Source organism: Felis catus, chromosome D4, assembly GCF_018350175.1.
Source record: "Felis catus isolate Fca126 chromosome D4, F.catus_Fca126_mat1.0, whole genome shotgun sequence".
Classification (NCBI taxonomy): domain Eukaryota; kingdom Metazoa; phylum Chordata; class Mammalia; order Carnivora; family Felidae; genus Felis; species Felis catus.
In genome coordinates, this window is record NC_058380.1 from 41800001 (window position 1) to 41824111 (window position 24111).

Below are 24111 nucleotides of genomic sequence, written 5' to 3' on the forward strand. Positions count from 1 at the left end.
TACTTCTTACTAACTAGATAAAATTATGTGAGTGTGTATGAAGGGGAGTTTGGAAGCAGGGAATGGTTGGATAAACAGATGAGAGGAACACCCAGAACCCTTAGGATGTGATGCTTCATGACATTTCTGCTTTTATCATGCCCTTAGTATAAATATTTGTATTAGTTGTTCTTTATCTTACAGTTGTCTAAGAAATTTTACAGTCCCCCTAAAATTCAAAACATATTTTAGGGTCCTTAAAAGTATCCCCTCATCTAGACTAAGAACCAGGTTTAGCTTGGTGGGGGGAAGTGAACAGGTATCAGAACCTATCTGTGACTGTTCAGTGGAGAATAGAAACTCTCTGCCCCCAGCCATCCCCACCACCAAGTAGGTTCTGTATGCTGGCCAGAAAGAAATGATCTCAGGTCTCTTTGTCATACCAGTGCTCACCAGGTCTATATTAGGTGTGCTGTAAAATTAACTTTGACAAAAGAAACATACTTCTCTCTTCTCTTTCTTTAGATTACGCTCAAAGTAATGTTAAACAGAGATTACATGCTCTTGAATTACAATGATTAACAATTTCCATTAGGCAAAGTTATATGTTTCCTTCTCATGGGAATGTTAAGTTTTAGTATCCTTCTTGTATACAGCCACCTGACAAATTACCATTTCTGGGGCAATGAACAGTGTCAAGTCCAAAGATCTCTGTATGACAAAAATGAATTAAAAGAATAGTGGTAAAAGCATCAAATTTTATCTATACAAGGTCATTTTTAATAACAGGGGCCACCTGGATGGCTCAGTTGGTTAAGTGTCCAACTCTTGATTTCAGCTCAGGGCATGATCTCACCATTTGTGGGATCGAGCCCCACTCAGGCCAGGCACTGACAGCGTAAGGCCAACTTGGGATTCTCTCTCTCCCTCTCTCTGCCCCTCCCTGGCTTGCACTCACTTATGCGCATGCACAATCTCTCTCACTCAAAATAAATAACTATTTTTAAAAATAGTGGTAAAAGCATCAAATCTTATCTATACAAAGGGTTTTATTTATGTTTATTTATTTATTGAGAGACAGAGCGTGAGTGGGGGAGTGGCAGAGAGAGAGGGAGACAGAATCTGAAGCAGGCTTCAGGCTCTGAGCTGTCAGCACAGAGCCTGATGTGGGGCTTCAACCCACGAACTGCAAGTTCATGACCTGAGCTGAAACCAGACGCCCAACCAACTGAGCCACCCAGGCGCCCCTATACAAGTTTATTTTTTAATAAAAGAACATGGAACAGCATCCTTTTCCATGAAAACAGGGTTTCTAAAACAGAAACTATCAATTTTTCTCCCAAATCTTTTCCTAAATCTTCCTTGCATCACTAAAAGGGAATTGGGATCTAATTTGCTCCATACATGAAATATGCTACCTTACTAACTCAGTCTACAAAATATATCCTGGTTTGTAATATGCACCAAGTCTTCTGCATGTAATTAACAAAGGTGGAAGTTTTACGGAAGAGGAGGATGCAGTGAAATAAAGGAAATGGTAAGGAGTACAGAGAGAGGGGATCAAGAAGGAATGTCCTTGAGGAGAGGGACATAAAAAGTTCTAAATATTATTTGTGGGAGGGGAGCAAAGGAGGAAGGAGAGAAGAAACTTTAATTCTTACATTCCTAAGTTCTTTAACTGAAACTTCTGAAAATAAAGACTAATAACTAATTCACTGATGAACATGAAATTACCAATTGTTTTTTTGTTGTTGTTGTTGTTTTTTAAGTAGGCTCTCTGCCCAATGTGGGGCTTGAAACTCATGACTCAGAGATCAAGAGTCACATGCTCTACTGACAACCAGACAAGCGCCCCCGAAGTTACTGTTATCTAACAAAAATCTCAGAGTGATTTCTGATACCCAATAATTATATTCTGTCTAGGAAGGCTTCTCTGCTGCTCCCCCGTGGAATGAGAAGTAAACTTGGAAATTTTCTAATAAATTCATAATAGGATTGTATTAGTGTACTCTGTAGAGTAGGGGAAAGAACATAGGTAAATCCCAGAACAGCCACCCATATGGTAATCAAAGAAAATACTTAACTGTTTTGAGCTTCAGTCTCCTTGTCCATAAAATAGAATAATAATATATAGCACAGGGACACCTGGGTAGCTCAGCTGGTTAAGCATCTGACTTCAGCTCAGGTCATGGTCTCACAGTTTGTGAGTTCGAGCCCCGTGTCGGGCTCTGTGCTGACAGCTCAGAGCCTGGAGCCTGCTTCAGATTCTGTGTCTCCCTCTCTCTCTGCCCCTCCCCCACTCACGATGTCTCTCAAAAATAAAAAAAAAAAATGTAAAAAAAAAAAAACAATACACAGCACAGAGCCTGGCAAAAAGTAGGTACGTATCAAGGAGGAAGAATTTCCCATCCCCTTCAACATATCTCTATCTGGACTAAGATTCAAATTGACATGAGACAGGTTAACAAGAGAAAGCCCAACTTAATTTTGTACGTATGGGGAACCCACATGGACATAGAATTCCAAAGAGTGTTAACAATATAATCATTTAATAAGTGTAATTTCCTATTTATAAGCCAACAAAAGTTTCAGAGTATGTTTCTGACAGTTACAAGGGTCAGATATATTTCAGTATTCAACCTTTAAAATTTTGAAACACAGTATTAGATAAATGAATGACAAGAAATATAGACTAATAGAGTAAAATATTACAAATTCTCTTTTGTAAGGTTTATCACTTCTTAATGACTTCTTTGATTTTTTAAATTATAATGTGCTACTTGACAAACAGCGGAGTCCAAACACCTGTGGTATTAGCAGAAAGGGTCCTTCTAACTAAAAGGCACAGAGGCTAATAGCTGCTAAAGTCTGGAGTCTTGTTAACCTGAGTTCTACCTTGATTCTACCAATTTCCTAAGCTGTGTGATCTTGGGCAAGTTATTTTTTTCTCTCTAATCTCAATTTTCTCATCTGTAAAACAGAAATAATAGAGTAGCTACAATAAAGTTCTAAACTCTGGGTCGCATAATAAATTCTGTAAGGTTGACTAATTATGAGGCCCAGAGACATTCAAAGCAACTTCACCAAGGTGAGCCAGCTGGTGATTAGGACAATGCAAGAAAGCAAATCTCCTGTTTTCCAAGTCCAAAAACACAGACTCTACTGCACTTTGTTGTCCCCCAAAAGAAGAGAGCTCTGCCTCCTCTCCCTCCCACCTACCACACGATTGGGAGAGAATCACCTTTGCCATGTGACAAAAGTCCATTCTTAGGAATCAGATGCAATATTTGTTCCCATGTGACTTCTTAGAAACCACAATTTGTTCATGTCAAATTCTAAAGCTGATTAGTTATTTTGGTTGAGGTTTAAATGGACTAGGTTTAAGTGTTCTTTGTCAGACAAGCACAATGTCTCTGAGTTGCATGCGATAGGGACTACAAGCTTGATGAAGGGTTGTCGACAATGAGATAAGAACCAAAAATAAGTCCCCGCTGGATCCTTCTTTGTTGACCTTTTGTGTGGTCTCCAAAGTGCTATCATTCAACAGATTAGGGCTAGATTAGAATAGATTTGAAAACCACTGGGAAGAAGTTCAACTTTTTTGTTAAAAAAAAATATATATATATGTCTTTGATTACATCAGTCCAACGACTTCATTCTTAGAGAAAGAGCCTTGGATGAGGAGCAAGAACATTCTCTGTTCAGATTTTGCCTCTATCATGGGCCTGAGCAAATAAATGTACAACACTTGTATTTCAGAATTAGCTCTCAATAGATGAAACTAGAGTACCTGCTGAATTCCTAAGAGCTCAGTGAATGTCAATTCAGAAGCCTCCAAGATCAAGAGTCACTGTTATAATGCAGTAAGTACAGATCTTGGCTTCATTTATCATCTCTATTCAAGGCAGACCCTTTCCCAAAGGGTGCCTGAAGAAAGAGTCATGTTAGCGATTGTGTAAAAATATATGAAGCACTTTAGGCAGTTATGATATATAATTGTGTATCTCCTAATAAAAGAGCAGTCCGTAATAGAGACATAGTGGTTTACACTTAAACATATGTATGTATCTCACAAGGTGCTCAGATATCAATGGGATGGGTATTGGGGGATGTTTCCATCATACCCACTTTATTGATCGGAAAACCAAGTCCTAGGGAAATAAAAGCTTGCTTATGTTCACATGGCAAGAAAACTGTGTGGCTACAACAATAAGGCATACCTTCTGACTCCAATTCTACTCTATCAGCATCATAAAGGAATACAATTTGAACAGTTGAATGTAAGTGAATAATTTGAATTGCATAAAAAGATATTTTATCATTTTTCATTGATGTTTAGATGGCTAGGGTTCTGCTGAGTAATGATAAAAGTAAAGAAAATGACCAACAAATCCCTTTAGTCTTTTCCTGCCCTCTGACTGCTAACCCTTCTCAGTTAAAATCACTTAAAATCTGTAATGCAAATGTAAAGTTACTAAGGTAAGTTATAGTTAAAAACTTCCCCTGCTTTACAAAAAGAATTCCATTGTAGTATGAATTATCCCCATACCTATCTACTAGGACCCACTGTTATGCAATCTGTAGGACAGGCTTGAAGCAGTCTTCCACAAGACAGCATATTTCCTATTCATTTATCTCTGTAGGGGCAGGACAAGAAAGCAGTGCTAAGACAGAAGAAAGGCATTCAAGTACTGGTTTGCCTTCTAATCTTCCAACAAGCAGAGTCCTGAACAACCAGCACTTACCTGGGTACCCACGGGATAAGGAGGGGCTGTAAAGTGGACATCCTACAGGGCTATTTGATTCCCTAATGTGAATGACAATTGACTGAGCTTGGGAACCAGTTGATGCTGCAGCAAGCCTGCAGTTAAGCACCAATGCATGTTCAGAAGGGCCCTGGCAAGCAGAACCTGCAGTCAAATCCATATTAATGCTTCCAGGGGCACCTGGGCAGCTCAGCTGGTTAAGCAGCTCAGGTCATGATCTCGTGGTTTGCAAGTTGGAGCCCTGCACTGGGCTCTGTACTGACAGCTCGGAGCCTGGAGCCTACTTCAGATTCTGTGTCTCCCTCTCTCTCTGCTCCTCCCCTGCTAGTGTTCTGTCTCTCATCTAAAAAAATAAACATTAAAAAAAAGTAATGCTTCTAAGCTACAGGTCTGTTATTAGTGAATGAGGAAATATTAGTGGCATTTAACAATTGTGCTTTAATGAAACAGAACAAAATGCATGGCACATAGTAAGGATAAATACTATTTTGTGTATGTATATAAATGTGTATTAAAAGGCTTTTAAGCCTTTTTGAAGAGAGAAGTCACAATTCAGCTCCAGTATCTACCAGTCACATGGGAATGCAGAAAATGTATAGCTAGATACTCCAATTTTTTTAAGAGAAGCCAGAATTCTGAACTATTGAATGAAATATCCCCAAGTTTTTAAAGAAAGCTCAAACTTTCTTAAAACAGTGTATAGGCCAAACCAAATCCATCTGATGGCTGAACCTTGACTGACTGTCCTTGATCTCTTGCTTTAAAGAAATCAGAACACATGCAATAAAACTGAGGCAGTAGAACTGATCTTAAGAAAGAGAGCAAAGCATTTCTGCTTCATGTCCCTGGGAAACTGTGTGTGTAGAAGCCCTCCCAGAAGGCATTAACCACAGCAACACTAACGGAGGGAAAAGAACAGTTCTGTGTGATCAAGTGAGGAAGGAACCATGTGGCCTTGGTGACAGAGGACTGACTGGGCAAAGAGATAAAATAATGGTGAGCCTACTAGTTTCTATGAACCTTCCTTGAGTTGGGTTAGGTGATGAGGTAGAACTCTCAGAGACATCAACCCTGACTTTCCCTTCACAAGGATAGACAGATTAGATGGATGGATGGATGAACGGACATATTTTTTTTTTCTTTTGAAAAGTGTGCAAAAGACTAAAACCAAAGAATGCCATCAGAGTCACCATCGAGTGCTATACAGGAAAGGCTCTGCCAGCCCACAATGTTCACCACCCTCACCTACCCTAGAGCAGCAATGAGCAGTTTCAGGAGAATCAAGTAGGGGCTGGTGGGGAAGGAACACTTCACGTGCCTCACCTGCTACCTGGCTCGTCACAGAACTAGGACCTACTTAAAGCAGACACAGATCTTTAGTCTCTGGGCTTCACAAGTGACACTTGCCTAGCAAACAAAACTCTTAAATGATATGAGGAGCTTAGGCTTAGAGGTTGATGGGACTGAGCTGAGGCTTCTTCACCTCTCTATTCCTGGGAAAAGATTCACAAAACCAGGGAATGCTACCTGCCCACAGTCCCACTTGCCTATTTTAAAACACCAGGATTGTTCCATGCAAATGTGCAGGCCCCCAGCCTGAGAGCTGGTCTTGCATCAAACAGAAAGCAAGGCCAGACGCCAGCTCCAGACCCAGCTGTTCCCCAAGCTCGCAAGTGCAGGTGTGAGATCATCCCTATGAACCTCACCTGCCTGCAGTTTGTCACCTCAATGTCATTACCACAGACAGAGATGCGGTTGGGGCTTTTGTTTTACTTCACATCAGGGGGAAGTCATTTTTGGAATTTTTCATCTTAAATAGATTTTTCTTAAATGTATGTGACACATATTCCTCACAGGACTTAATAAAATAGATATTTCTCATGCTTGGAAAGTAAACTACAGCTGCACAGATTGAAACAAAATTTATTTTTTTAAACTAACATATTTTGGTTGGAACACTCAAAATACATATTTAGCTATAGTTTCTAAAAAAGCTCAGAACCAACAAAACATAACTTTCTCAGCAAATAGTTTTTACTTATATAATGTTAATTTACAGGGCAAAGACTAACATTTGTTAGTCTACCAAGCTAAACATTTAATAGTATCCCTTTTTATCAACACGGAAAATAATATAATTTCAAAAGAAAGAAAATTCCTAAAGCTCTTTATTCCTATATAATCACCATCATGGAAGTAAGCAGGAAAACCTTATTTTCAGATTCTTAAAAATATATTCTGGATTTTTCTGTAAAATAGGGAAGAAGTGGTAAGTGTAAATATAAAGCTTCTGGTTGCTTTAAAATGACTCCTCATAAAAACAAATAAATAAAGTCCTTTTTTATGCAAAAGCTTAGGTTGAACTGTATAAGGAGTGGTGGTCTTATATGTGACCTCAATGCAAAGAATATAGGTGCTTTTACTTGGAGATATATATATATATATATATATATATATATATATATATATATATATATATACACACATATATATATATATTTATATATATATATATATATATATTTATATTAAATCAAATGTATTCCCTAACCAGTAAGTGTCTAGCAGAAATAACAGTAATGGGAATGCGGTTTTCATGACATTCTCCGGTGACTTCCAGGATCTCCTTGTGACAATCGAGACAGTTACAGTGACAACAAGAAACAAACCTCTGGGACTCCATAACCTCCCCAGACATGGTGTACTAAAAGGATTTGGCTTGTTTCGTCTCTCCTGATTATGCAATATATGCTAGAAGCAGAAGAATGGGGACACGGACCACTGGGCTGTGGACAATGTTTTCTGGTCCCACTTGTTTCATCTCCTCATTTACTATTTTGTGTGTTGCCCTGACATTTGCAGTGAGATAAGGGTGGACATAACTCCAGGCAAGAGCAAGGAGAAATGTTTGCCTTGTCTGTAAGGCAAAGAATGCAGGGAGGTACATATTTAAGCACTTGGTGGGCCAGCATGTGAGCACACACATGTTTACACACACACACATTTATACCTAGGCACCCAATATGTCTTTACTGGCAGATAGATAGTCAGATAGACATATCTAGCTTTACACACCAGATATTTTCCTCAAAGTTATGATCAATATTTTGCAACTCAAGTATTCAAAGGCTCTAGAGAAGCTTACTATTTAAAAGAAATTCATTATGACTTTCATAAGCCAATATATTTGCTAATATAAATAATCACACCTAAACTGTCCAAGTTTGGATTTATGTATTCAGAAATAGCCTGCAACTCCAAACACAGAGATCACAGTTAAACTACCCTGGGATGTGTTCTTTTGTAACATTTCACCTAATGGGTAAACAGGTGACCATCACTTCAAATGTCGATATTTGAAATAGCAGGTATCAGCCAGACCTTGTTCAAACAAGAAAAACAGCTCAAAGATTATTTGGAACAGAAGCAGGAAAACTTAATATGTGCCAACTGCCACACCCACAAAATATCTAAGGGGGGGGAGCCCCCTGCATTACAATGATTCTACCCACTCAAAGATTTACCAAGACAAATAAACCACATCTGTCCACTGGGATTGGCAAGTGCCTTTTTGTTCCCTATTAGTTCTGCAGCACTCAGAAAGAGAATGCTATTCACTGTACCTTAAGATCTCAAAGGAAACCAACACTTCAAATGATTATCTCTATTTAGTTTGCCACATCCCCACTGCTCCTAGTATAAATATTCAGTGTAAAGAACAAGCTACCATGAAAAGCAATTATGGGGAAGACAGACCCCAAGAAATTACTGAACACATAATCAGCAACACCTACACACTTGTTTGACCAGCCTCCTAAAAGAGGCTGCCCAAATCAAACTCTTAAATGATAGTCTAGTTCTGAGACCATGACAGCTGCAGTCACCAGCACAGTCAATGCCACAGACGGTATGACACACCGAAGCACAGGATACGTGCAAACTGACTTTCAGATCATGTGGTGCGCATTTTATAAAATCGTTTTAAGGAACTGATGCATAAAACAGTCTGAGAGTTTTTCAACCATGGTCAGCAGGCATAGTCATGGTATCTGGTTACTGCAGAAACAGAATTCACTGGAGCTGAAGGCTACTCAGCATTAACCAAATTATTTTTATATAAAGTGTTTACACTCTTTTTTAAGTGTTATCTTTTAAATTTACTTCCTTAATGAAAAACAAACATTTTTTCTGAACTCAAAAGGAAAAAAAGTCCTTAATCCTTCTAATCCATATTTTTCAACAAGCTTCCATTTTCATTATATATAAATAAATATCCAGCTATAATAACCAAATTTAGCTTCCTCCTTATAATAAGGAAAGCATGAGACACAATGGAAGGAAAATTCTCTATCTCCAAGAAAGCAGGAAGATTAAGTTAGCAACTCAGCACATGGCACTAAAGTGAGACTAGGTCCAGTCTTTCTTAACTTGAGGTCAGAAGCTATTCACCCCTATGCTATCTCATCTGACCTAAGCTTTATCTCATCCAACTTTCTTTCCTTAGCCAGAATCCCTGAAGTAGCTAAAGGGAAAAAGGAAAAAAGGGGGGAGGGGAACAGCACCACCATGATCACCATAGATTTTTTAAAAAATAATAAAGGCCAACACTTAGTGCTTACAATAGTACTATACAATATACATATAATGTAACATATGTAATTTCAAATTTTCTAGGAGTCACATTAAAAGTTTTTGTTTAAGTTGAGATTTTAACATATTTAACCTAATATATCAAAAATATTATCATTTCAGGGGCACTCGGCTGGCTTAGTTGGAGGGGCACACAATTCTTGATCTTGGAGTTATGAGTTCGAGCCCCACACTGGGTATAGAGATTACTTAAAAAAATAAAATCTTTAAAAAAATATTACCATTTCAACATGAAATAGATTTTAAAAAATGAGATACTTTGCACTGTATTTTTTATACCAAGTCTATTAAATTTAATGTGAATTTTACACTTACAATACCTCTTAACTTGGACCAGCCACATTTCAAACGCTCAAGAGCCACGTGTAGCTAATGGCTACCAAATTGGATGGTGCAGGCTTACAATCTGCCAGGTGCTGTTCTAAGTGCTTTAAATGTACAGATTCATTTAATCCTCACAACAATCCTACAAGGTAAATACTACCATTATTCTCATTTTATAGACAAGGAACTGAAACAAAGAACAGAGACCCAAAATCACATGCTGGTAGGTAACAGAGTTGGGTAATTCAAACCTTGGCCATCTGGCTACAACTTCTATGCTATCTAGAAAGAGCCTGCCTATTGGGTCTATAACAGGCACAGAGCTGCATATCTAAATAAATTCTTCCAAGTGCTCCTCAGAACAACTCTAGAGGATAAGAATTAATACCCAAATTTTATACACTGCTGCACCATTAACAGGTATTTAGAGTAAAGATAGCATGACTTCACAAAGGAACACATGGGAGAAGACAGTAAAGGAGACCAGTCCACAGGTCCTACTCTAACAGAACACGTAGTCTAGCAAGAGAATACAAAACCATTACAAGGTATAATGGGCTAAAAAAGAGGTACAAAGTGCTACAGACACTTGGAGGGAAAAAATTTATCCCTTTAAGAGAACAGGCAAGGCCTTCATGAAAGAGGTAACATTTAAAAGGGCTTAATTAGAAACCTATATAAAATGCTCCAAGAGCAAAGGCAAGGAGGTGAAAGGAGTTCTATAGGGTGCTGAAGGAATGGCTAAAATACTTCTAGAATGGTTGAAGTTTAGAGAGCAAATAGGGAAAACACCTATCAGCTGTGGTGCTGAAATTGTCCAAGGGCCATGGCATGGAAAAACTCAAATTCCGTGCAAAGTTTGAGGAGACTGAATAAAGGAACAAACCTCAGCCTTAGGTAAAATCACTCTACCAACACTAGGAAGGATGAACAGCAACAGAAGAGATTGGATAGGAAAGGTTGGCACGGATGCTGCTAAAATAGTCTAGGCAAGCAATTGCAATGGTCATAGCCAATTTTAAGACAGGAGGTATGAGGAGGCTTTCTGGATGCAAAATCCTGAAGGTCTGGGGTCTAAAGTGAAGCAAAAGATAATAGGTTCTACCCATATGCTAGTTAATCATAATACATTTTTATTAGCCTTTTTTTTTTCGAACTAAACTTTCTGCTATATCTGTACTTCTCACATCAAGATTTATACTACTATCTACTGGCCTTGTATCTAGCTCTTATTTTAAATTCAACTCCTTTCCTATCAAGAAGGGAGTCAGTTAGCAGAAAATGGCAAAAGGCATTATTTTTCAACTTAGAAGAACCTCCAAGTTCTTCAACCCAAAGCCAGAAGAATCTCAGAGTCAGACCTCCAGCACAGCTGAATAATATTCTGTAAGGGCTTAACAAGCAGCTGAGCCTAAAATATTGGCCTTTTGCTTAAAGGTCTTAATGTTGTAAAGGAAAAGTTAAAAACAATTTCCCTACTGCCTACTTCCCTTTGCATTTATTTATTATTTTTTCATGTTTAATTAAAAAACACTTCTTCTTTAAACAAATATTTCCTTTTTTTTCCCTTTAATTACCTGACAAACAGTAGTAGAGCTGCATAAATTTTGCCTGAGGTTAAAGCTGGAGGAGAGCCTAATCACCAGCTTGAGACATTGTTCTGGCCAAGTAAAGCAGAACACATTTATCCCATGTGTTTGAACAATACTTAGGCACTTCCGTTAAGACCTCCTTTTACCCAGTGTTGATTCTGATTACCCGCTTTCCTGATTTGTGTAGGAAATATGGGTGTTCTTCACACCACCACCACAGGATTAAGGAAATGTACCTTAATGCAGAGGAGTTCAGGTATCACACAGCCTTCCACAGAGAACATGAGCACAAATGCCAGCCCTACTCCATTACATGTCAACTTGAGCAACTCGATTCATAATTGGTATCATTCTAGACAAACCTCCATGGTTTTCTATTTTCCATAAAGAAGGTGGTCAAAGAACAGTGATGAGAGTAGGTAGAAAAGTCAAGGGGGAAAACAAGTAAAATGAATGCCAAAAATAAGTACAGTTAACCCTTCAACAAGGGTTTGAACCATGTGGGTCCACTTATACATGTATTTTTTTTACAGTACGATAAATGTATTTTCTCCACCTTATAATTTTCTTAGTAACATTTTCTTTTCTCTACCTTATTTTATTGTAAAAGTACAACATATAACATATATAATATACAAAATATGTGTTAACCAACTTTACATTGTTGGTAGGCTTTCGGTCAACAATAGGCTATTACTAGTTAAGTTTTTGGAGAGTCAGAAGTTACGTGTGGAGTTTTGACTGTCCGGGTATCCATGCCTAATCCCTATCCTGTTGAACAGTCAAGTGAATGAGCTCTGAGTATAAGCTAAAAAAATTGGGATTAATGACACATAAAACAATGAATATCAAAGCTAAACAGATACAGATACACACACACACAATTACCTGTGTGTTTTTCTTAAGAGGCCCCACTCCAAATTCTCAGGCCTAAGTATATACTCTTACACGTGGTCTAAAGATGCTCAAAGCACTTTTCTTATCCTACAATTTAATCTAGTAATAAAAGTATGGTGCTCTGGGAAGACCGAATTCGGGGCAGCTGGGAAGTCTCACTGGAACCAAATGATCTCATCTGCCAACCATCCAGGACTCCCCAAAGTTTGGAAGTGCTCTGTGTCACTGGTGATCTCTCTAGCAACTGACAAGGGAAGTGGAGAGTGGGGAGGCAGCTATCTTTCCATTTAGGGAAATCTTCCTGCATTGTGGCCCACTTTTCCATCTAAGATATAAAAACCACATAGACCTGATCCCAAGTAGAAAATCTATCTTTGACACAGGTAGTTGGAAAGGATCTCAGGTAACAATCTACTCAGATAACCATTTGTATACACACCAAACAGACCAGTGTACAAGAAATAAGAGGTCCTAGAGTCTCTGGCTACCTAAAGCATTAATGCCTCTTTAGAGGCAAGTGGCTGTCATAGTAAAGGCAAGATTGGGGAAGAGACTGAAGAAAGGCCATAAATAATACTAGGTGCAATTAAGAGCAGAAATAAAGAGTCTGCAAATATAAAACAAAAAAAATTTAATTTTTAAAAAAATTTTTTAATGTTTATTTTTGAGAGGAGGGGAGGGGCAGAGACTGAGAGACACAGAATCCAAAGCAGGCTCCAGGCTGTCAGCACAGAGCCCAACATGGGGCTCAAAACCCTAAACTGTGAGATAGTGACCTGAGCCAAAGTTGGATGCTTAACCAACTGAGCCACCCAGGTGCCCCCCCAACCTACAAAATTTTTAAGATCATAAAGGAAGGATGGCAAAGGAGGGCCAATATAGAAATTTAAAGAGAACACCAAAACAGGAGCCTACAATGAGCAGCATAAGCTTGGATACCTCTGAAGGTAATTAAATCACAGATGAGGGGGCGCCTGGGTGGCGCAGTCGGTTAAGCGTCCGACTTCAGCCAGGTCACGATCTCGCGGTCTGTGAGTTCAAGCCCCGTGTCAGGCTCTGGGCTGATGGCTCAGAGCCTGGAGCCTGTTTCCGATTCTGTGTCTCCCTCTCTCTCTGCCCCTCCCCCGTTCATGCTCTGTCTCTCTCTCTCTGTCCCAAAAATAAATAAACGTTGAAAAAAAAAATTTTTTTAAATCACAGATGAGGATATCATGGTTCACAATAAATTATCAAAAAGTAATGACCATTATTATGGTGATTACTATTGTGACTTTACTTCTCTAGGCCTCAGTTTTCTCCCTAGATCTGCAATTTATGTATTTTTTATATCTTCAATTTTTAAGAGAGGGGAGTTCCAACTTTTTAAACTCATTACAAGAGATAAGGCATTTTTTTTAAAGGTTAGAAGTACCTCACTAGAGGATTTTAGAGATTCCTTCCATTTCTAACATCATTTTATGATGATATATTCTGACTTCACTTGACCTCAGAGCTTTGGCAAGAGAAAAAGTGTTTTGTTTTTGTTTTTTCTTTTAAGTGTTTATGTATTTAGAGAGAGAGATATAGCAGGGGAGGGGCAGAGAGAGAGAGAGAGAGAGAGAGAGAGAGAGAGAGAGAGAGAGAATCCCAAGCAGGCTCCGTGCTGTCAGCCCGGAGCCTGACGTGAGGCCGGAACTCAAGAACCGTGAGATAGTGAGCTGCACAGAAATAGTCACTTAACTGACTGAGCCACACAGGCACCCCGAGAGAAAAAGTTTCTTAATCACTTGTTGCCAGCAGAAAACTAAATTTAAATATGCTAACAAAAGGAAATGAATGAAAACAGGGTCACTGTATGGATCAATAAGAAAAATGTGTCACAGGGCGCCTGGGTGGCTCAGTCGGTTGAGCGGCCGGCTTCAGCTCAGGTCATGATCTCATGGTCCGGGAGTTCGAGCCCCATGTAGGGCTCTGTGCTGACAGCTCAGAGCCTGGAGCCTGTTTCAGATTCTGTGTCTCCTTCTCTCTGACCCTCCCCCGTTCATGCTCTGTCTCTCTCTGTCTCAAAAATAAATAAAAGTTAAAAAAAATTTTTTTAAAAAAAGAAAAATGTCACAAATTAAAAAGTGAGACTAACTCAACCCTCTGTGCCTGTGTTTAAAAAATTTGTAAGCCATCTGTACAACAAATCCCCAAGAAAAAAAGCAAATCATTAGAGATATCTGTTAGAGTTCATAGTCAGTACACATGATATGTTAAATCTATTTCTATCTAAAAAACAAAAATACTAATTGGAAATATGTGTCACATAAACTCTGCCATGATGCTTTATTAGAAAACTGAGTAGAAATGTCACCAAGTATAAACAGAATCATCAATGAGATACAGGTTAGTCCAAGCCAATATCCACAGAAACTCAAAGAGAGCACACTATTAAAGGTATCTTTATGTTGCATACCAGTAGGTATTCATACCAGGGACTCTGCAAATATCTCATTTAATTACCACAACTTCTTAAGATCTGTATTATTACCCTCAATGGCAATAATAAGTCCCAGAGAGGTTGAAAGCATTGCCCAAGATGATATTGCTAGGAAGTGGTAGAACCAAATATGTAATATATATATAACAATATATACAATATTTTATATTATATTAACATATTTTAATATTTATATATTGATTTTTAAGTACTCTCTACACACAACATGGGGCTCAAACTCACAACCCTGACATGAAGAATCAGTCGCACACTCTACTGACTCAGACAGCCAAATGCTCTGGAACCAACATTTAAATGATAGATTTATTTGGCTCCACACCCCTGCTTTTTGTTTTTTAATTTTTTTTAATGTTTACTTACTTGAGAGAGAGAATGCGCATACACACAAGTTGGGAAATGGACAGAGAGAGAGAGAGAATCCCAAGCAGGCTCTGTGCTGTCAGCTCAAAGCCCAATATGGGGTGGATCTCACGAACCACAAGATCATGACCTGAGCCAAAATCCAGAGATGGACATACTATTAACCAACTGAGCCACCCAGGCGCCCCGCACCCGTTTGTTAACTATGCTTCTACTCTCATTAAAAGCCACCCGAGAATGGCACCTCCCAAGTGAGAGGCTGAACTTGCAGAGTATGTCATTTCTGTTCCATATTCATGAGGTCTGCATATTAGGCTCAATGAGGTCACTAATATTGTGGTCCTAGAAAAATTTTTCTCACAAACACAAATTATACATACAACTAAATCTTTTGTGAAGTTGACAAAGCAACTACTCACATTAAACTAAAATGAGCCAAGTACATAAAGGAAAAGAGATAAAAACACTAAAGCCTGCAGTGGGATGGTACTTCGGTGGATGAATCCAAGAATCAAACAGCAGTTGGCAAATCCCAGACTAGAGCAATAAGCACCAAGAAGAATGCAAGTAGGAAGTATGATGACACGAGTCATAAACAACAACAGGGGCCGTAGGCCTAAGAAATTTCAAGTTTACTTTTATTCTATAGATTCTATTGTTCTTGATAGAGAAAGGAGAGGAGGCAGTAACTACATATATTTGTTTGCCTTAATAACAACACTTTATGCAGCAGAGAGAAAAAAAATTCTCTAATTTCTGATGCAATGCAATGATCCAAAAGCTACTGGCTTCTTGAACAAGAATTACCTCTCTTTTGTAGACTGTGTGTGAATATAGTGCATGTCCTGACAGTATCTTTCAGCCACCTCCACAAGAGGAGAGCCTATAAACAGCAAGGGGTTATGGTGGATCAGACTCAGTAAAAGTTGCAAGGAGTTTGGGAAACAGGATTATGACTAAGAAGAACCTTCAAATTTCAAGGCCAGAGGTTTATTGCCAACTCTAGAACAGGTTACAGTATAAACCTGAGGCCAGTCTTTTAACCTTTCTTCCGTTTCCATTATCTCTAAAATGGGAATAATTTTATGTAAATAACAGTACAAAATGTGAAGTGCTAGCATGCTTTGAAACTCCAGAGATACACAAAAGAAAATAAAAAACTAACATCACCTATAGTGTATTCATATGTTTGTATACATGTCTGATACATACATGGTCTCACAATTGAAAATTAATCAGTATATATTATTAAAAGCTATTAACTATATTACTCTTTCACTCATTAACCATTTACATCCTTCATGGAAGGGAAATAAAGAAAAAATAAAAAATGTATCTACATATACATGCCCTACATTTAAAGAAAATTTCCTCAACTTGTCAAACAACTGCACTTAATAAATGAGGTGGGTGTTTGACCAAATAAGCAACAAACACAACTCTTCTAAATGTCAGTCTTCATTATAACAGGCCTAAAAACAACTTTGAGTTATGAATCTTTTACTCCAAAAAGTAGGCCCCTGAGATATTTAGACTACACTGGGAGATTCCTCAGGTATGTGTACACACAAATACAAATGCAGTGGCGGTAAGCTGAAGTGTTATTTTTTAGTTCCCCCCACATAAACTTAAAAAAGAGAATGAAAATGTATTAGGTTCTGAGACATATATTTTCAACCTAAATCGTAATTTTCTCCCACTTTCTTTCCACTTCTCAGGAGAGTGTATGCGGTAACAAAAGTAAACTTGGGAAAATGCACTAGGAAGTTACACTTCATAGGTACAAACTAAATGAGGCATTACCAATGAAATTCGCAAATAACAACTCTCACAAAGTAGGTTGGGACCATTCCTCTAACAGTCCTAGTCCACTTCAAGTTCAGCCCAACTTTCTATTTAAATGATAATAATAGGGGCACCTGGGTGGCTCAGTCAGTTAAGCATATGACTTCAGTTCAGGTCATGATCTCACAGTTTGTGAGCTGGAGTCCCGCGTTGGGCTCCGTGCTGACAGCTCAGAGCCTGGAGCCTGCTTCAGATTCTGTCTCCCCATGTCCCTCTGCCCCTCCCCCACTTGTGCTCTGTCTCTCAGAAGAAATAAATGTTAAGAAAATTAAAAATAAACATACAGGGGCGCCTGGGTGGCTCAGTTGGTTAAGCGTCCAACTTCGGCTCAGGTCATGATCTCGCGGTCTGTGAGTTTGAGCCCCGCGTCGGGCGCTGTGCTGACAGCTCAGAGCCTGGAGCCTGCTTCAGATTCTGTGTCTTCCTCTCTCTCTGACCCTCCCCCATTCATGCTGTCTCAAAAATAAATAAACGTTTAAAAAAAACATATATATATGATAATAATAGTAATTATCCAGTGCAATGTCTACCTCCAGACTAGGTTTTGCAATTCTAATATTATCTCATTTTTTCTCACAAAAATCATAAAATAGGTTTAATTCACTTTTTTTTTTCAAAGGAGAAACTAAGACACATAAGTTAAGAAACTTGCCCATGGTCATGGACCAGTTATCCAAAACCCAGGGAGCCTAGACACAAAAGTTCAGGTTTTAAACTCTCAATGGTATTTAGAGTAGGGCTAGTTATAGCAATATATGGAGAAGTAGGAAGTTTCCTACTACATAGCTTTTAAGTAAAAAAAATTTTAAAGAGAAATATGGAGAGGGATGGCAATCCATTAAGAACTTACTGGGGAACTGCCTGAAGCTTATTTGAAGGCTGATTTCTCGAATCAAAGAACATTTTTAAAAAACCACTAAAATCGCTGTCATTTACCCAAACATGTCACATGTGATAAAATAAATGCACCATCAAAAATGTTTTAAAAAATACTGTGTGTGACAGGTAAGTAGGAAAGGATTAACACAGTGTGGGGTAAGTGGAAATATACAGCTGAAACTGACTAATCTATTTCAGAAATTAATATATTCAACTATATGAAACATTAAAAACAAGTCCAACATTCCATCATTCTTAGCCAGTAAATTTTACTATATGTATTTTAAGCCAAGAAAAATTATAGAAGTTCTGAATTTAAAAAGAGCTAAGAATTTAACTTAACATTAATTAGGATGTGCTCCTTTTCAAATTACTGTAATTGGTCAAGTAGTTTCAAGAACTTAGAAATGGTTTTGTCTTGGAGCACCTGGGTGGCTCAGTCAGTAAGCGTTCCACTTCAGCTCAGGACATGATCTCGCAGTTTCGTGAGTTCCAGCCCCGCATCAGGCTCTGTGCTGGCAGCTCAGAGCCTGGAGCCTGCTTTGGATTCTGTGTCTCCCCCTCTCCCTGCCCCTCCCCCACTTGTTCGTTTTCTCTCTCTCTCTCTCTCTCTCTCTCTCTCTCAAAATTAAACATTAAAAAATTTTTTTGAAAAAATGGTTTTGTCTCATAGATTTATTTACAGTCTTCCTCCACACAACTGAAACCATTAGCCCTCTCCTCCAAATTATCAAATGGATTGTCTTTGCATTGGGAAATTGAGCTAAGTTCCCTGAAGAGAATCCACTGAATTGTTTCTGCTATGCTGTACTTCATATCAAACAGTTTGCTAAGAAGTAAACTCTTAGTTCTCTTACTAAAAATTCTGGTCAGTGACTTCCCTAACCAACAAATTCTTTTTCTAAAATATCAAGTAGAAAAACTTGTATGTCAAACATTGTACACCAAATAGATGAATGATGGCTTATCAGATTTACAAGTGAAATTTTTATCTTAAGGAAAACAAATTTGAAATTTGGGAAAAATTCTCACTGTCTTGACTTCAGTAAATACAATAACATTTGGTATGTAGAAATTGTTTTTTAAACAGGTAGACTATAACCTGAGAGATCTCTAACCAGACAGATGAACTTTGAAAAGGAGAGAAAGCTCAGCAAGTAACCTCAAACTCTGCCCAAAACAAATGCTCACTGACTTCCCCTACAGGTCTTTTCCCCTCTCTGTGGAGGTGCTTTGGAAATTTCATTCAAATCCCTAACAGCTCCTATCAAATTATATTAGAATTGTGACCTTATGATAAGATGCCTACAGACGATTCTAATTAATCTTAGTTTGTAGAATGGATTAATGAATGCATTTTGTAGCTCTTTACATAGATTACACATATGTGCATTAATTAGTAGTGAGCATCTAAGAATAATTCCTGGAAAATTGACAAAGATACACAATGGTTGAGAGTGTTAAGAAACTTCTGACAAAGTCCTTTGGGAATCAATAACATACATGACTGCTATCCTTGAGGAGGTAATGTGTCAAAGAATAAGTGAGGGAATATTTATTATTTACTGTCCCCTTTCCCTTGAAGTGGATAATTGAAAAGAGTATTTGAGTGTTCATTTTACAATGCACAAAAACTGTAAGTCTAATAGCAAAATTTAAGATTCAAAACTTACAGAAATTCAAAGACCCTTCTGTTGCTCTGGACATAGTTTACTGGCATTCTTTTTTAAGGTCATATGTGTGACACTCTTTCAAGTAAAAACTACTACAAGAAGATAAAGGGGAGAAAAGGGCTTGCCTGTCCTCAGTCACCTCCTGGTCCCCTTGTACTTAAACTGTTATCTCCATGATAAGCAAAGGTGCTCAGAGGTGCTTTCAGAGTCTCCAGGCTCCAGCAGGAGTGATGACTGAGAGCCCCGCAGGCAGTGCAAACCAATGTTGTCACTTCGAGTCATTGCTCGGCCCAGCTAATGCCATGCCTGTCATGACAAGCACCAGCCACCTTAAGGCACCACACCTCTACCTCAACAAAACATACCTTTGAAAAGGTATGAGCCATGGAGGGAATCTGTTTCAGGGGTTGCCAAGGGAAGCCAGCCTTGTCTGTAATAGCAGAGCGGCAGTGGAAGAGCCCAAAGGCACAGACACATGGAGGGCTGCTAGCCCCGAGTGCAAATAATTGTTCTACTTCCTGTGCATGGACAGGAGAAAAAAATGACATGTTAAGATACCATTTGACCAGGCTAAAGCGGGTTTCGTTGTCAGCCTAAACCTGCCATCTGGTGTTAAGATACAGCAGATCATCACACCCAGATGTGTTCCTTCAAACAAATCACGTCTTTTTTTCTTATTCTCCCTTTTTTTTCTTTCTGTAAAGAAAGAGGTTCCTGCCAAAGACACAAATCAGCTGAAGTTTACTTTAAACTAAAAACTCTTATTAATTTATTCAGCCAAATCAGTAGGTATGTCATTTCATGCACCCACACCACAAAGCAACCACTTTTCAGAAACAGTATCTAGAGATGCTGAGCAGAAAATCATTTGTTTACTACTTATCGACCCTAAAGTGAAGGCTCTCCTTAGTCATCAAAAGGCTTTTCATCTGAAAAGTGAAATTTGTTTCAGTGAAGTAGAGTTCTAAAATCCTTGTCTTCCTCTTTATTTTTGACTCAATATCTCATTCCACAATTGGGGTGGGGAAGGGTTATGCAGTGCTATCATTTGCACCTCATTACACTTGGGCTGGGGCTTTGAGAAAGCTGATATTCCCTCTAAATTTTTACAGATGCTTCTAGTTTACCAGTTCATGACTGCACTACTAGAAAAGACTTCCTGCCTCTAAACTGCTCGCTGGCATGTATGCTGAATTTCAAAATCCCTGAAAAAAGTAAACCTTTGTGGTGTTCTCTTAACTTTCTTGCTGGGGTAGAGGGGGGAGGGTCACCAAAACCACACCAAGCAAAAGCTTTTTCTTCTATAAAGTGAGACTCAATCTCTCAGAATTATTCCCTCCTAACTACTGACTGTTCATCTTGATCTGGAAACCTCCCACAAAAATTTTCATTAACAGAAAGTTATTTGTGGAAGGTGTTTTTCATCATAAATTATGATTATGACAAATTCACTAAGTTGTAGAAATAACACCATCACTGGCAGCCTTTCATCTGAGTTTATGTGTTTCCCTATATTTTATATGTATCATTTGAAAAACACTTTGGGACAGAGGGGAGGGACACTTTCTAAACCACCACCCCTTTTTTGTTTAATGGCTCCAGGGTTTTTCAAAGTTCAGGGCAGGTGACACTGGCCTGTTCTTAATCTTTACTGCTTTAGCAATGTTAAGGCTGATGACGAGGGACACAAATCCCCTGATGGAACTGAATGCATTCCAAGCTCCCCGACCCACTCAAAGCCGTAATCCCCTGCAGCTGGATCTTACTTACCACCATGCACAGCTAATACATTTTTTAAAAGCTAGTCACTGGTGACAAATGTAAACTGGACAGAGCGGCAGCTCCCCCTTCTCCCTGCCTCACTCCCCAACCCCTCAATCTTCCCCCATAACCCAGAGATTTGCTGTTTCTGTGATGAATAGGACCTGCCTTTTAGAACCACCAAGCCCATGCCATATAGCTCCGCTCTAAGTGACTGGAAGGTTTTAAAAGCATCTTCAGCTGTCAGACTATAACAGAAACAACAAAAAAGTCATCCTTAACACAAACATTTCACAACTGAGAAAACCCTGTAAGTTGAGATTATCACTGCCATACTGAGTTCACTATTTCACTATCACACGCAGGCAGAATCTTCTGGCACCTTAGCCACTTGACTGAATTAAGCTGGTCACCATATTCTTGGGCATAATAAAGTAAATGCAAAAAAAAAATTGAAACTTGAGGATCTTCTGTGATATATTTTGTTTATATCCCTTTACTTTTTTCTCTTGAAAAAAACTTAACAGAAATCTAGGAAACAAGTAGTCTTTAATGATGGGCAAGTATGTTTTCATCATGGATTTTGATCATTCACACAGGGAAACCAAGTCACCCAAGTAGGTAATAGCTTTGTGCTGGATAAAGTCTCTAAAACTCCGCACAACAAATTATGATAACAACAGCCTAAAGATAGATGAAAAGATCAATGAATGAATATCTAAATTAGGAAAATAAATGGTCTCAAATGGTATCAAAATGCCATACGATACAGATGACAAATTCTGACAAAGGAACTAGCTATCCGCTTTACCTGGTGCAGAAAAACCAAGGGTTAATCTATGTGAGTTTATTCTAGTGTATTCTAGTTCCCAGATAACCAGTGAGAAGTGCTATGATTTAAGTGATATTACCAATTAGACTTGGCGATGGCTACCACAACACTGACTACAACGCTTAAATTGCATTAGGTTTAATTACTGCAAAATTACATCTGGAAAGGGAAGCATAATTTTATAACCACCCTCAGTATTCTATCTTGAGCTCAGTCCCTGCATGATACATACTTGCCCAAGTAATTGAGGCCCTGAAAGGCACCACAGTTAATAATGTGTAACTAGCAAGAACACAAGGAGAAGCGACAAGCAGGTCTCCATGAATTAAATTCACATCTGATTATGTGACCTCTCAGTGTCCTGCTGGCACTGCTGAGAGCAGGTACTCCAAAGCAGCCTGGGGACTAGCCTCAGCAGGACCCATGAACAGGAATTTGGCTGGGATTGGGGTGGGGGTAGGACAGGGCACTGTACCAATGGGGAAGGAATTAGGACAACGTGCTTGAAAGAGTCCAGCTCTGATTTTCCTACTTGTCACCCACTGTCACATTCCCAGAATCCAGAGAACTCAGTCAACACATGAGTAATTCAATCAAATGGGAAAAAAAATACAAACTCTGCTGTTCATAGTGACTCTAGTGCCTCAGGACTAAACTTAAATGTGGGATGCATGCAAGTAAGGGGAATCTGTGTGTTCTGATGAGAGAACAGGGAAAGAAGGTTGAAAGATCATAACAGACACGCGTGTGTAAAAAAGTATTTTGTGGTACATGTCAGGAAAAGTGTTAAAAGTGGCTTTACTTTAAGACTCAATATAGGAATAACAAACCAAAAAAAAAAAAAAAAGGAAAGAAAATGGCCCCTGTGATTCATAAATTTCAGAGTTATGATTAATGGCAACACATACTTAATCTAAATCCATATTATATATCCATTCATCCAAAAATACTTAGTAAGGCATGTTGTATTGTTCATACAGTAATCAAAGATGGCAGTGCTTTACAGTATTACCTTAAATATCTATCTTAAACTGCTAGTAGTATTTCCACTTCATAATACAAAATGATCTCAGGTCTAATTTCCCATGTCTATAATGATATGTTGACGCTATAAAGTTATCAAAAAAAAAAACCTACACAAAATATAAAAAGTTAAGCTTCAGGGGGAAAAAAAACTGAATCATAACCAGACCTCTGCATGTTACTTAAAATGTGATAAAAATGGAAATTGCTTAATTAATCAAACCTTTTAATACTAAAATACACCATAATCGTGCCCAAGAAATCACAGGTAGGAATAAGTTTGTAATTAATCCAATGAGAAGTGTTTATTATATTTGATAGGAAAACCACAACAAATTATATTTCTCTGAACTTCCAGGAACCAATTCATAATACTTACAAAAACCTAACTGAAAAATGCTTTGTCTTGAGTAAGCATAAATCCTTGCAAGGAAACACATATAAAATGAATACTGTCTCTTTAACTTGAAGGACCTACTATAGTTAGGTAGTATGAAGCCAAGAAAAAGTTCTGAAGTTTAACTCTCAGAGGCAAACATTTTCTACTTGTGAAGTAAACTCTGTTGAAAGACAGCAGACTACGATCCCACCAGTAAAAACAGGAAAGTTTTCAGCCAGTGACAGCTTTGCCTACAGAGAAAAAAAAAAGTGTCATAGACTCACTTTATTAAACCATATGCTCATTGCCCTGTGAAGAAAGCAGGGTCACTAATTAGTTCATTCTGTGAAAGAAGCCCTTCCTGATCCCGTTGACTTTTGTCCCCCTGGTTAGCTCCAGCTATTTCTGTCATGCAACTTGAAAATCACTGGAGGGAGGAAGATCGCCATAACAACCGCTGAAATGATCTTGTGGAATGTGTCTAGTGGCACTGGAATAACCTGAATATGTGCTCCAGATGTGTCGGCTGTCAGGAAAAAAGTAAACACATCTGATGGACAGCGTATGACTAGATGGCCTCGAAGCGACTCCAGAGGCTCGGAGCGGGGGAGGGGCCGCATATGTGAGCAGAGGGGTGGCGGATGGGGTGGGCAGAGGAGAAGGGGGCAA

General features: G+C 38.6%; 1 protein-coding gene across 6 annotated transcripts in view; it reads right to left on the reverse strand.

Annotated features, from left to right (window-relative positions):
* Positions 1 to 24111, reverse strand: part of BNC2 (basonuclin 2) — a 437823-nt gene that overhangs the window by 369158 nt on the left and 44554 nt on the right. The gene's annotated exons all lie outside the window — the stretch shown is intronic.